This window comes from Gossypium arboreum, chromosome 10, assembly GCF_025698485.1.
Source record: "Gossypium arboreum isolate Shixiya-1 chromosome 10, ASM2569848v2, whole genome shotgun sequence".
NCBI classification, from domain to species: Eukaryota; Viridiplantae; Streptophyta; class Magnoliopsida; order Malvales; family Malvaceae; genus Gossypium; species Gossypium arboreum.
The window spans coordinates 76,893,976-76,905,655 of record NC_069079.1 but is presented as its reverse complement, the minus strand read 5'-3'; the positions used below and the strand labels follow the sequence as shown (position 1 = coordinate 76,905,655).

The 11,680-nt window shown below is 33.9% G+C and overlaps 1 non-coding gene across 1 annotated transcript; it reads left to right on the top strand.

Moving 5' to 3' along the window:
* Positions 1–11,367: 11,367 nt before the first annotated feature.
* Positions 11,368–11,473, top strand: LOC128283025 (small nucleolar RNA R71). Its single transcript, XR_008273370.1, has one exon. It is a non-coding gene; the product is annotated as a small nucleolar RNA R71 (small nucleolar RNA).
* Positions 11,474–11,680: the final 207 nt, after the last annotated feature.

Below are 11,680 nucleotides of genomic sequence, written 5' to 3'. Positions count from 1 at the left end.
AAAATCAAAAGAAACTAAGTAAGCTCAAACTAACAAAATCAAATCAATAATAACAAACAAAAATTCATTAATTTTTCGATCCTGACAATAGCGCCAAGAACTTGTTGCGTGTGAATATGTAATGTGAATATGCAAGTATACACATCAAATAAAGTAATAAAGTTATAAGTGAGATCATCTCCATAGGAATCAAAATAGGTAAAAATATGGTTGAGTTATTACTATAAACTATACTAATTAGGCTTATGGCAAAGTAAACAGAATAATGATTTGAACTAAATATTAATATATGAAATATAAAAATCAAATAATGAATAAAATGCTATGGTAATTCTATGAGACAAAGTTGAGAGGATTGAAGCTGTTGAATGGGAAGGTTGGAATTACTTTGATTGAATCTTAATAACATAATAATGTCCTCCAAAAATCTTGACCAAATTACTGTTCAGAGTATAACTACTGCATTTTGCTTCTTTCGAGACTACAATTAAAGCTATCATTCTAAGTCTTTGTATGTCTACAAGTCTCAAGAACAGTACCTAACAATATTCTTCCTTACTCTGTATAGATCACAACTCTATGTTTAGAGTGCTATGAGTATTCGCTCATATCATTAGATCATGATCCAACTTATTTTACCTTTTCATAATTAAATACAGTCTAAGGATATACCATGCATTCATCTATGTCTAGAGCTTGCATCCATATATTAAAAATAATCCAAACCGAATCAAGCAGTAGATCTACTCAAAATATCACCGTGAGCCTCAATATATCAAGATAGATCCGATATTCTAACCTAAATTAAATTAGCTCATGGGTTGGGATTTAAAATCCCAAATCAGAATAACATTAAACATCATCATTAACAATTTAGAAATCACAGAAATTAATTAACAGAATGAAGGTAGAACTGCAAAAAAGCTTTCACCACTCTAGCTTTCACTCCAATGTTGTTGAATTGTTTATAACCCAAGGCTGATTGCTCGACCCTTTCCTTGCATCTCTGGTCTCCTCTGAAGCAAATACCCTCTCCCATTTATTTGGTAGTTTTCACAAGTTTTCCTGGAGAGAAAACTGCTCCTCAAATCCTCCTGTAAAATCCTCATCCCCTATTTCTTTTCTCTGTCCTCTTTTATAAGGTAAGTCCCCCTGTCTCAGTACACACTTCTCCCTCTTTTTCAAGTGAATTTATCTGGTACACGTTCAGTTGGCTGAGAGTGACGAGGATTGAGTGTTGCATCAACATTTTCTTGGAATTTCCATGGCATTTGTGTTGCAATCCATCCAACCTTTTTCCATGGTAATATTTCACTTCCTTCATTCTCTTCCCCATTTTTCTCCTTTTTTTCATCTTTCCTACACCTACTGCATATAACAACCAATTCCTTTCTTCCCAATATTAAAAGTAACATGAAATAAAATTTAAGGCACAATCCAAGCATTATTATGCAATGTTCTAAAAATAACTTAAAAATAAAAATATATATACTTACGTTCAGGCATTTAATCAAGCTTAGAGGTTCAAAATATAACTATTTTCAAGAGTTATCATATACTAAAATCAAATATTTAGATCCCACACCTTATATTGAAGCTATGATTGCCACAATTCTATTAGAAGAGGTTTCGCTTGGATCTAAACCCAATAAATGAATCTATCGCATGAAACACAATTTTTGTAATAAATCTATCGGATGTGTCTTACTACTTAATGATTAATCATTGAAATAATTCTCACCAATTGCTTACCTTTAAATCGAGACATAGATTTGACGTCTTCGTTATCATACTAAGGATCTCTTAGATTGGCATTATTTGGTACTTCAAAAAATGTAGGAACAAAATGTTAACACATGAAAAAAAATGTTTCTTAACACTATTCAGCTATGGGGGAAAAGAATAGAGAGGAAGGAATGTTTCCAACACTGTTCATGCACTTACACTACTCAACAATACTATGAGATTAGTGATAAGTCTTGACGAAGGAGCTGAGAGGTTTAACAATCACCAAAAATATATGACCGACGAGTCCTAAACATAACATAATTAAAACAGGATAATTGAATCCTTAAAGAAGACGGGAGAGATCGAAAGTAAAAGAAATTGGGGAAAAATTAAATCTCGGTGAAAAACAACATTGGCGATGGTGGTCGGCTAGTCTGAAAGAAAAGAGGAGAGGAGAAAATGAAGAAAGAATAAATGAAAAAATGAGAATATGGGAGAAAATGAGTGTTATGGACGGCAAGGTGGTAGTCCATGCAAAACGTTTAATTCGTATCAAACCTCATGCAAAATATCCATTGTCCACAGTTTTTAAAACGAGATACTCCATGCCAGAGTTGAATAATTATGACGGAATAAAATCCAAAATAAAATCATAAAGTCCATAAAAGTCCCAAATCATCTTAAAAATCCACAACCATAAAACCATTTTTCCAAGAGCCTATCCAATGATCGAATCTGAGTCCTAGCCATGAGGATTATCTATAACGCACAAGTAATGGGGTAAGCTTTAAAAGGCTCAGTGCGAGATCAATACATAAGATATAACATGCATTTCAAAACATCAAATAAACACATCCAAATCATTAAATATATACCATTTTCACAAAAATATCATATCATCACTAACACACATACATGGCTATATCGAGACATGCTTGACAATTTATTCCTTGTGACATAAATTAGCACAAAATAATAAATAAAATCTATGGCATGACAGGTATGGAACAGGCATTAATTTTATAAGGCCAGGCCAAGGGAAGTTACTACCGATTTCGTAGGGGTTACTTCCAATTCTATAAGAGAAAGGACATGTGATTGAATTGGAGGGCTTGTCTCTGAGGTATTCTCTAATATAGATGGATCAGAAATATGACTAGGAGAGCCTGTATGATGGGCGAAGCCTTTGGGCACTGTGTAACACCTCTTACCCAAGTTCGAGGTTGAGACTAGGCACGAGGCATTACCTGACTTAACCGCATGCATGCAATCATCGCCGAGTTATGAAAACTACGTCAAACTTAAAACTTTTCTCTTTTAATCTAAAAGTTCTTAATATGGGCCTATAAGGCCTAAATCACGTTTTGGAAATAACTCGAGATTAATCCTAACATCTTTGAAAACTTTGAAAAATGCTACTTGAAGCAGGACGCCATCCCATATGGAAAGGCAACATGCCCGTGTGGCCATTGTGACATTGCCGTGCTAAAGGCCCGTGTGGCTCACATGGCCTAAGCATAAGGGGACACGCCCATGCCCCGAGCCTGTGTGAATTAAATTCCAAATTTGAACCTACAGGGGTTTTAACACAGCCTGACACTTGCCCATGTCCATGGCCCGTGTCCCTCACACGGCCATGACACACCGTGCCCTAGCCCGTGTCTAAAAACCTTGACATTCTATTTCTGATGTTAGCAACAATTTAGGGGCACACAGCCAAGGCACACACCCGTGGCTAGAGGTTGTGTCCTCTATACGGCTGAGACACATGGCCGTGTCTATGCTCATGTATTTACTACCATGTATACTGACTTGCGAATTCGAGATGTAGGGGACATAGTGTGACAGCCCTAATTTGACCCTAGTCGAAAAGTGGTTTCGAGACCACAAAAACTGAGTCGTAAAAATAATTAACCGTCATATTTGATGCTTATTATATGTATATATGCATGTGTGAAAATTTCATGTTTGAATTTTGTTAATTGTAAGTGAATTTTATTAAATAGGACTTAGAAATGTGCTAGACAAAGGTAAAAGTGATCTAATAGTGCATGATGTCAAAAAAAATATACTTGCATGTCAAATTAGCCAAATTTTAGATAGCGGCCAGCCATGTTATAGATTAAAGAATATTATAACTATTTTATGCTAATAGTTTATGTTACAAAATGAAATAATGAATAAGGTTAATAAAATACTAGTTAGTGGGAGGAGAAACCAAAGTTAGCCTATGTTTTCTCCTCCATTGCCGTAACTAGAGAAAGAAGAGGAAGAAAAGTCTTTGGGGAAGAAAATTCGGCTAAGGTGGATAGCTAAAGTAAGGTAAGTTCAATGTCATTCTTGGAAAACTTATGCACCATTTGGATGATTAGTTTAAATTCTACCTATTTTATGGTTTGAAGATAGGTTTTGTATGAGTTAAGTTTCGGTTAAGGTGGATTGTTTTGATGTCATTAGCATGCTAAGTGTGAAGCTTTGTAATGATACATGTGATGGTGGATTGATTAATTGGGTTTTATAAGGAAATTATGCCATAGCCGAATGTGCCTTGAAGAAGATGTCATATGTGCTTATTATAAGTATATGTGTATTCAGCTAATGAGTTTGAATTGAAGTTTCGATAGGTTGTGGGTTGAGTGGCCGAGTGAACTATAGGCTTTGCAAGGATGGAATTTACTTATAAGTTGTGTGTGTATGGCTTTATTTGTTAATGACATTTAACATTATTTTTCATTTATATATATTTGTGCATTCGTTTTTTTTTGGGAGATATGGTAAGGGATAGATTGATGTTCTAACGGTTTAATGGAGTTTGAACTAGTAAATACTTAATTGTTGGTATTTATATGTGAAAGAGATGAACTTGAACTTATTAAGTTGCATGAATAAATCTTTTGTTTATCTTAGGGTTAAATTAAAGAAAATGCCATTGGGTCTTGAATAAAATAATTAGAGATTATTTTATATATATAAATCAAAAGGTTCGCTTTGTAAATGAATTTAAGAGTTTAAATCTTGAATAATGTTATGCATAGGTTTCGCTATGAATCCTTGTGTTATAACACTTGCTTAATAATGAAAGAACATGAGCTTAAAGCTTGAGTAACACTCGCTTTAGTGTAAGTTAAAATTTGTTAGAAAATAATTTCCAAGTTAGTAGATTATGTGTTAAGTGAGGATTTAGATTGTATATATATGTATACGTATTTATATTGAAATATTAAGGCTATGATAGCCAATTGAGGGTTTCGGCCAAAATATTAAAATAAATTGGTGTGAATGTTTGAGTGATGAATTTGACTCTTGTGTCGATTTGGGACGATATGTGTATTTATATGAAACTAAATGATGTTAAATAAATTCGATTATGCATGGTATTAAGCTAGTATTATGTTCGTTGGTACATGAGTAGAGCATATGTATGATGTAACACCCTGAATTTGGGCCTAGAAGTATTGGGCCTTGAGTGGGGGTCCGTAAGGAGGTTGTATATAGGTATTTAATTGTGCAATGAAATGACACAATTAAATGTCCGCTTTGGTGGTTAATGGCCCTGAGAAGTGTTAGAGAAATCTTGGGTTCAAACTTGGGCTTTAGCAAAAATTTTGGTATTAAGTGAAAAAAACCTGGATGCTTGGATGAGGGTTTTTAAATTATTGTGTTAAATAAATGACACAAGGAAGCTTGTAGTCTAGTGGTTGTGGCGTCATTAAGGTTGTATGGGAGCCCGGGTTCAAGCCTTGGCTCTTGCAATTTATTTTGGGTTTTAAAGGAACCTAGACTTTGGCCTTTAGACCTTATAATTAATTGGGGATAAAATATGACACAAAAAGCCTTGTGGCTTAGTGGCAAGTAGCGTGTGGAGCATTTAAGGGAGGCATAGGTTCAATCCCATCGCAAGCAAAGAGCATTTATTTTGCTAACAAGGCAAGAGTTGGTGTTGAATTTAAACTCTAATGTTGGAGGATCCCACATCGAAGCTAATATAAGAGTGGTTGTGAAGTTGGCTTTAAATAGAGGAACCATGAAGAGAGTAAATGTACCTTTCTTGGTCGATCCCTTTCGCTGTATGGCGTGCTCGTTTGGGTTGGGCGTCGGCTAAGAGTGGTCGGAGCGTGGATTAACTCTAGTCTCCTATCAGGTGTGTATTTATCACTACTCTTGTTGTTGGATGGCTACTTCAGGCCGCGATGGGCCGAAAGGGGCCATGTGGGCCCAATGGACCAACGGGCCTAATTGGATAAGTTGTTTGATTGTGTAGTAAATATTGGACTAGGCTAGGTGAATCGATATATCGTGGCTAGGTTTGGGCTAAAAGGGCCACACGAGCGCAGGGCCCATTTGGGCCGAGAATAGGCTTTAGGCCCATTCGTATTGTTATCCATGTTTAGAATACTTTAGTTTACCAATTCTTGAAATGCCTCGACTTGTAAAATTACCAAAGTACTCCGATTTACTGATTTACCGCTTTACCCTCGGTTTATAGAATTCTTGTTTTACCTCGGTTTATAGAATTCTTGTTTTACCCTCGATTTGTAAAATTACCGTTTTACCCTCGATTTATAGAATTACCGCTTTTACCTCGATTTGTAAAATTACCGCTTTTACCTCTATTTACGTAATTACCGCTTTTACCCTCGGTTATGTAATTACTATTTTACCCTCGATTTACAGAATTACCGTTTTACCCTCAGTTTACAGAATTATTGTTTTACCATTGATTTACAGAATTACTATTTTACCCTCGATTTATAGAATTATCGTTTTACCCTCGATCCGTAAAATTACCGCTTTTACCTCGATTTACGTAATTACCGCTTTTACCCTCGGTTATGTAATTACTATTTTACCTCGATTTATAGAATTACCATTTTACCCCTAATTTACATAATTACCATTTTACCCCCGATTTACATAATTATCGTTTTACCCTCGATTTACAGAATTACCGTTTTACCCTCGATTTACAGTATTTCCATTTTACCCTCGATTTATAGAATTACTGTTTTACCCTTGATTTACAGAATTACTGTTTTACCCTCGATTTACAAAATTACTAAAATACCCTTGGTTTGTGAAATTACCGCAATACCCTCAATTTGTAAAACTACCAAAATACCCTCGTATGGTAAAATGACTAATATGCCCTTATGTTCCGTATGGTGATGTGCTTAGGATTTACATATATTGATATTGGATTAGTTAAGTTTGAGTGATGTGGTGGTTATCGAGGCGATTGATTTTGGAAGTGTTTCAACTTCAACCCGTAATGTGTGTACTAACCTCTAAATAGCTTAGATTAATATTTTTCAAAAGCCAAAAGCTTCATATTTTAGTGATTCGGAATTAATATTTAGATCTATTTTCACGACGTTTAAGTTGGATTCACAACGGATATGGGGTAGGAAGGTATTTGGAACGTTCTTCAATGAGTAGATCTCTTGGTAAGTATTCGAACCTTCTTTCCATTTGTATCTTGTGGTTTAAGAAAAGTATTACCATTTTCGGCTCATTAGATACATACAAAGAGCATGGTTTTGATTCGCTATATAACATGATCTAATTGAATCATAATCTAAGTTCCATTACTCGACTTACCTCGGATGTTGTCGGCGACTTAGCTATTCGATCACTTTTTCCTTATCCAACTTTGATCCTCTAAGCTCTTGAGCTAAATCAAACAATTTGCTTCCCAATCAAACACAATCACATGGCATCCATATATATTTTAGAACCATTCTTAACATACTACTCATTTACAAAACAAAACACTCATATCACATTTATAAAACTACAAGACGAATATACCTATACTTACCTCACTTAAACATCAACCCTCAATTCATGTACATTCTCAAATAAAGTAATCCTTACTTGAACTATTAGCCAACTTCATCAAATGAACAATTTTACTTAAAGTGCCATATATATATATATCATAAGTGCTTAGATACCATGTTTCCAACAATTATTTCCTAGCTTAGTAGCCTAACCAATATTCAATAACAAACTCCTCTTTGATCAAATATATATATTAGGCAAGGACATGATAATTTATACTACATCAATTTTAAGCACATAAATTACTCAAACATAACCAAATTCACATTCGGTCTTGGCACATAATAAGGTAGCCGATTCTTTACCCTTAGCACCCAATGCTCACATATGATTATTTGTATAGTTCAAACACTCATATACCATCGTTCATCTAAATTTAACACGAAACAACAACCATATATCTCTTCCATTTTCTACCATGGCAGAATGCTCTAGCTACCACACCGTTTCAAATTTTGCCATGGGTTAAGCAAAGAACTTAATGACTAACTCACAAATGCTAAAAAGAAAATCCAAGAATCATCAATCCACCATCACATGTATCATTACAAAGCTTCACACTTAGCATGCTAATGACATCAACACAAATCCACCTTAGCAAAACTTAACTCATACAAAACCTATCTTCAAACCATAAAATAGGTAGAATTTAACTAATCATCCAAATGGTGCATAATTTTTTTTTTCAAGAATGGCATTGAACTTACCTTCCTCTTGCTATCCACCTTGGCCGAATTTCTTCCCTAAAGATTTTCTTCCTCCTCTTTCTCTAGTCACGGCAATGGAGGAGTAAGGGTGAGACAACTTTGGTTTCTCCTCCCACTCACCTCATGTTTTATCATTCTTAATTCACTATTTTATTTTCTAAACTAATAATGCTAATAGAAAATTCATATTATCATCAATGACCCATCCATGGCCATACTACTCATTATAATTGGAAATTTGACATGCAAACCCATCATTCTTATAACATGCATTAATTGATCCTTATAGATTAACGTGTCACATTTTAAAAGTGTCACACATAAGTCCTATTAGTTGAATTCACATGCAATCGACTAAATCGAAGGTTAAAACTTTCACACATTCATAGTCACACATTTTAGACAATAAATATCATATTCAAATACTTCGGTGATTCGGTTTAGCGGTCTCGAAACCGCTTTCCGACTAGGGTCAATTTAGGGCTGTCACACATATGATGTTATAGTTTATTAAATTTGAAACTAGACTCATTAAGGATTTTAAAAATATAAATTATATCCCATAATTATATGTTTACAATTTTCAATGATTTTTCAAAGTCAGAATAGGGGATCACGTAGTCATTCTGAACCAGTCTCATAGAAACTTAAATATCTCAGAATATGGAATTCCTTTGCTTGCTCTATTTCTTATATGAAAATAGACTCATTAAGCTTTAATTTGATATCTCATTCAGTCTCGATTCAATTTCTACTATTTTTGGTAAATTTTAGATTCTCATCAACGCAACTATCCGAAATAGTTTTATTGTCAATTCGATCTTTCACACTTCAATTGTATTCATCACTTACCCATAACAATCTTTCCAATTTCCAATCACATATCAAGCATATTACTCATAGATTACACATATATACTTACACTTATCTTCACAAAGTCATACATAATTTCATTTAATCAATTTCCGGTTGAACACTTGAAATAATATGAATCTGTGATGGTATACTTTACAGTCCACCTTTAAAATCGAAACTCTCTTGTACACATAGTGGCCTTCACTTAGCACCACTCATGTGACCTAGCTTGATTGTACACATAATTTTGGCTCTCTTGTACACATGGTGTACACATAGTATCATGCATGTGACCTAGCCACTTTATCTCGTAGCTCTCTTGTTTACGTGGTGTTCTTCTGGAACCACACATGCAACCTAGCTACATCTATCTAGAGTCTCTTTTGCTACATGGTACACATAGTATCACCCATGCGACCTAGCTACCTCATAATATCTCGTAGCTCTCTTATACACATGGTATACATCCCGTATTACACATGTGACCTAGCTACATACCATCTATATCTTTCGATTACGAAGGTTCAAACGGGAAGTATCTCACTTTCTAATACTTTATTCCATTCTTCCAATAGTCAATTATGATTCAAAAATCAGCTACAATACATAAAATATGCTGAAATATAAAAACGTAATAAAAATAATGTATTATTTACATACAAACTTACATACTTTCTCATTTCCATGTCGAATTAATATTTAACATTTAAATCATCATAATTATACTTACTTTCAACACCTCGAAATCATAGTAAATATATTAATTTTACATTGAAACATGCATAAATTAATGCTTATTATACATATGAACTTACGGATACTAAAACGGCCATTTTACCAACTTTTCCGATTTTGATTTTTCTCCCATTCTAGGTTCAAATATCATTTGGGATCTAAAACATCATATTTTACTTATTTAATTAATTTCCTATACAAAAGCAGTCCTTAACTCAAACTTTGGCAAAATTACAATTTTGACTCTAAACTTTTGCGTATTTACACTTTTTCCCCTAGGCTCGGGATTTAAACTTCATCCCTTATTCTCATGTTTTATGACATGCTGATCATTTTTCTCTTCTATGGCAACATCAAATTCTCACTCTAACACATAGTTATGAACAATAACAACTTTTTAGATTAATGGTTGACTCATTTTTGCTTAAAACCGCTTAGCAAAAGTTGTTTAACATAATTTTAGCCTTCATATTCTACCAAAACATAAAAATAAACACATTTCACCTATGGGTATTTTTCCAAATATGAACCCTAGCTTAAATTATTGCTAGAATAAGCTTAATTAAGTTACGAGATTCCAAAACATAAAGAACTTGAAAAGCAGGCTAGAAACGAACTTACTATTGAGCTTGGAAAGCTTGAAAACCCTAGCCATGGCTTCCCCATACTAATTTCGACCTCCATGAAAAAGATGAGTCAATTTTAGCTTTATTTTCCCTTTTATTCCTTTTAATTACCAAATGACTAAAATGCCCTTAAGGCCTTTCTTTAAAATTTTGTCCTATTCATGCCCATTTTTGTCCAAATGAAATATAATGGTCTAATTCCATTTAAGGACCTCCTCTTTAAAACTCCATTTCAATCAAGTACTTATGAATTAGAACACATATTTTGCAACTTTTGCAATTTAGTCCTAAAAGTCCAATTAAGCACTTTATCAATAAAATTTCTTAACGATATTTTTACAAAATATTTTAATCATTAAATAAACCTTAAAACTTAATCGGAATAAATTTTTTGACTTTGAATTCGTGGTTCTAAAACCATCGTTCCGTTTAGGCCTTAAATTGGGCTGTGACAGCGACTTCTGTAAATAGGCCCTAATAGGCAAATTAAACATGCAATCTATAAAATTTCTTATCAATACTCTAACACATGCATTTAATCACTTGGAAAATCATAAAAAAATTTAATCGAAATAAACTTTTCTATCTCAGATTTGTGGTTTTGCAACCACTATTCCATTTAGGCCCTATTTCAAGATGTTACACCATGGCGTTAATCGAATAGCCATTTGTCATACCAACCATAGCCATCTATGAAGTAATCATATTCTTTCCCATCAAATCTATCTAACATCTTATTAGGGAAAGAAATCCCGGAATGATCTTATAAGCATCATTATAAGACTTAGAAAGATGGGCTCTTTTAAGCATCCACCATCATTCTAGTATGAATATTGAGACCAATATAAATAGTCTCAATTTGAACACAGTAAGGAATGTCGTGATGATGGCACTTTCGTATAACTCTTTGAACCATTCCCATGCATCATATAAAGATTATTCATCAAGTTGCTTAAATAAAGTGATTTCATTTTGGATCTTCACGATTAAAGATGGAGGGAAATATTTCATTAAAAATGTTCAACTAATTCTTGCCATGTACTTATGGAACCAGACGGTAGGGAGTTCAACCACGCTCATACTCTATCACCTAGACTAGTTTAAATGAGTCACTTACTTCCATTAATAGCTAAAGATGAATATGTAGACCTTCAGTAGGAATCCCACTAAATTGACTCATATTTTGCA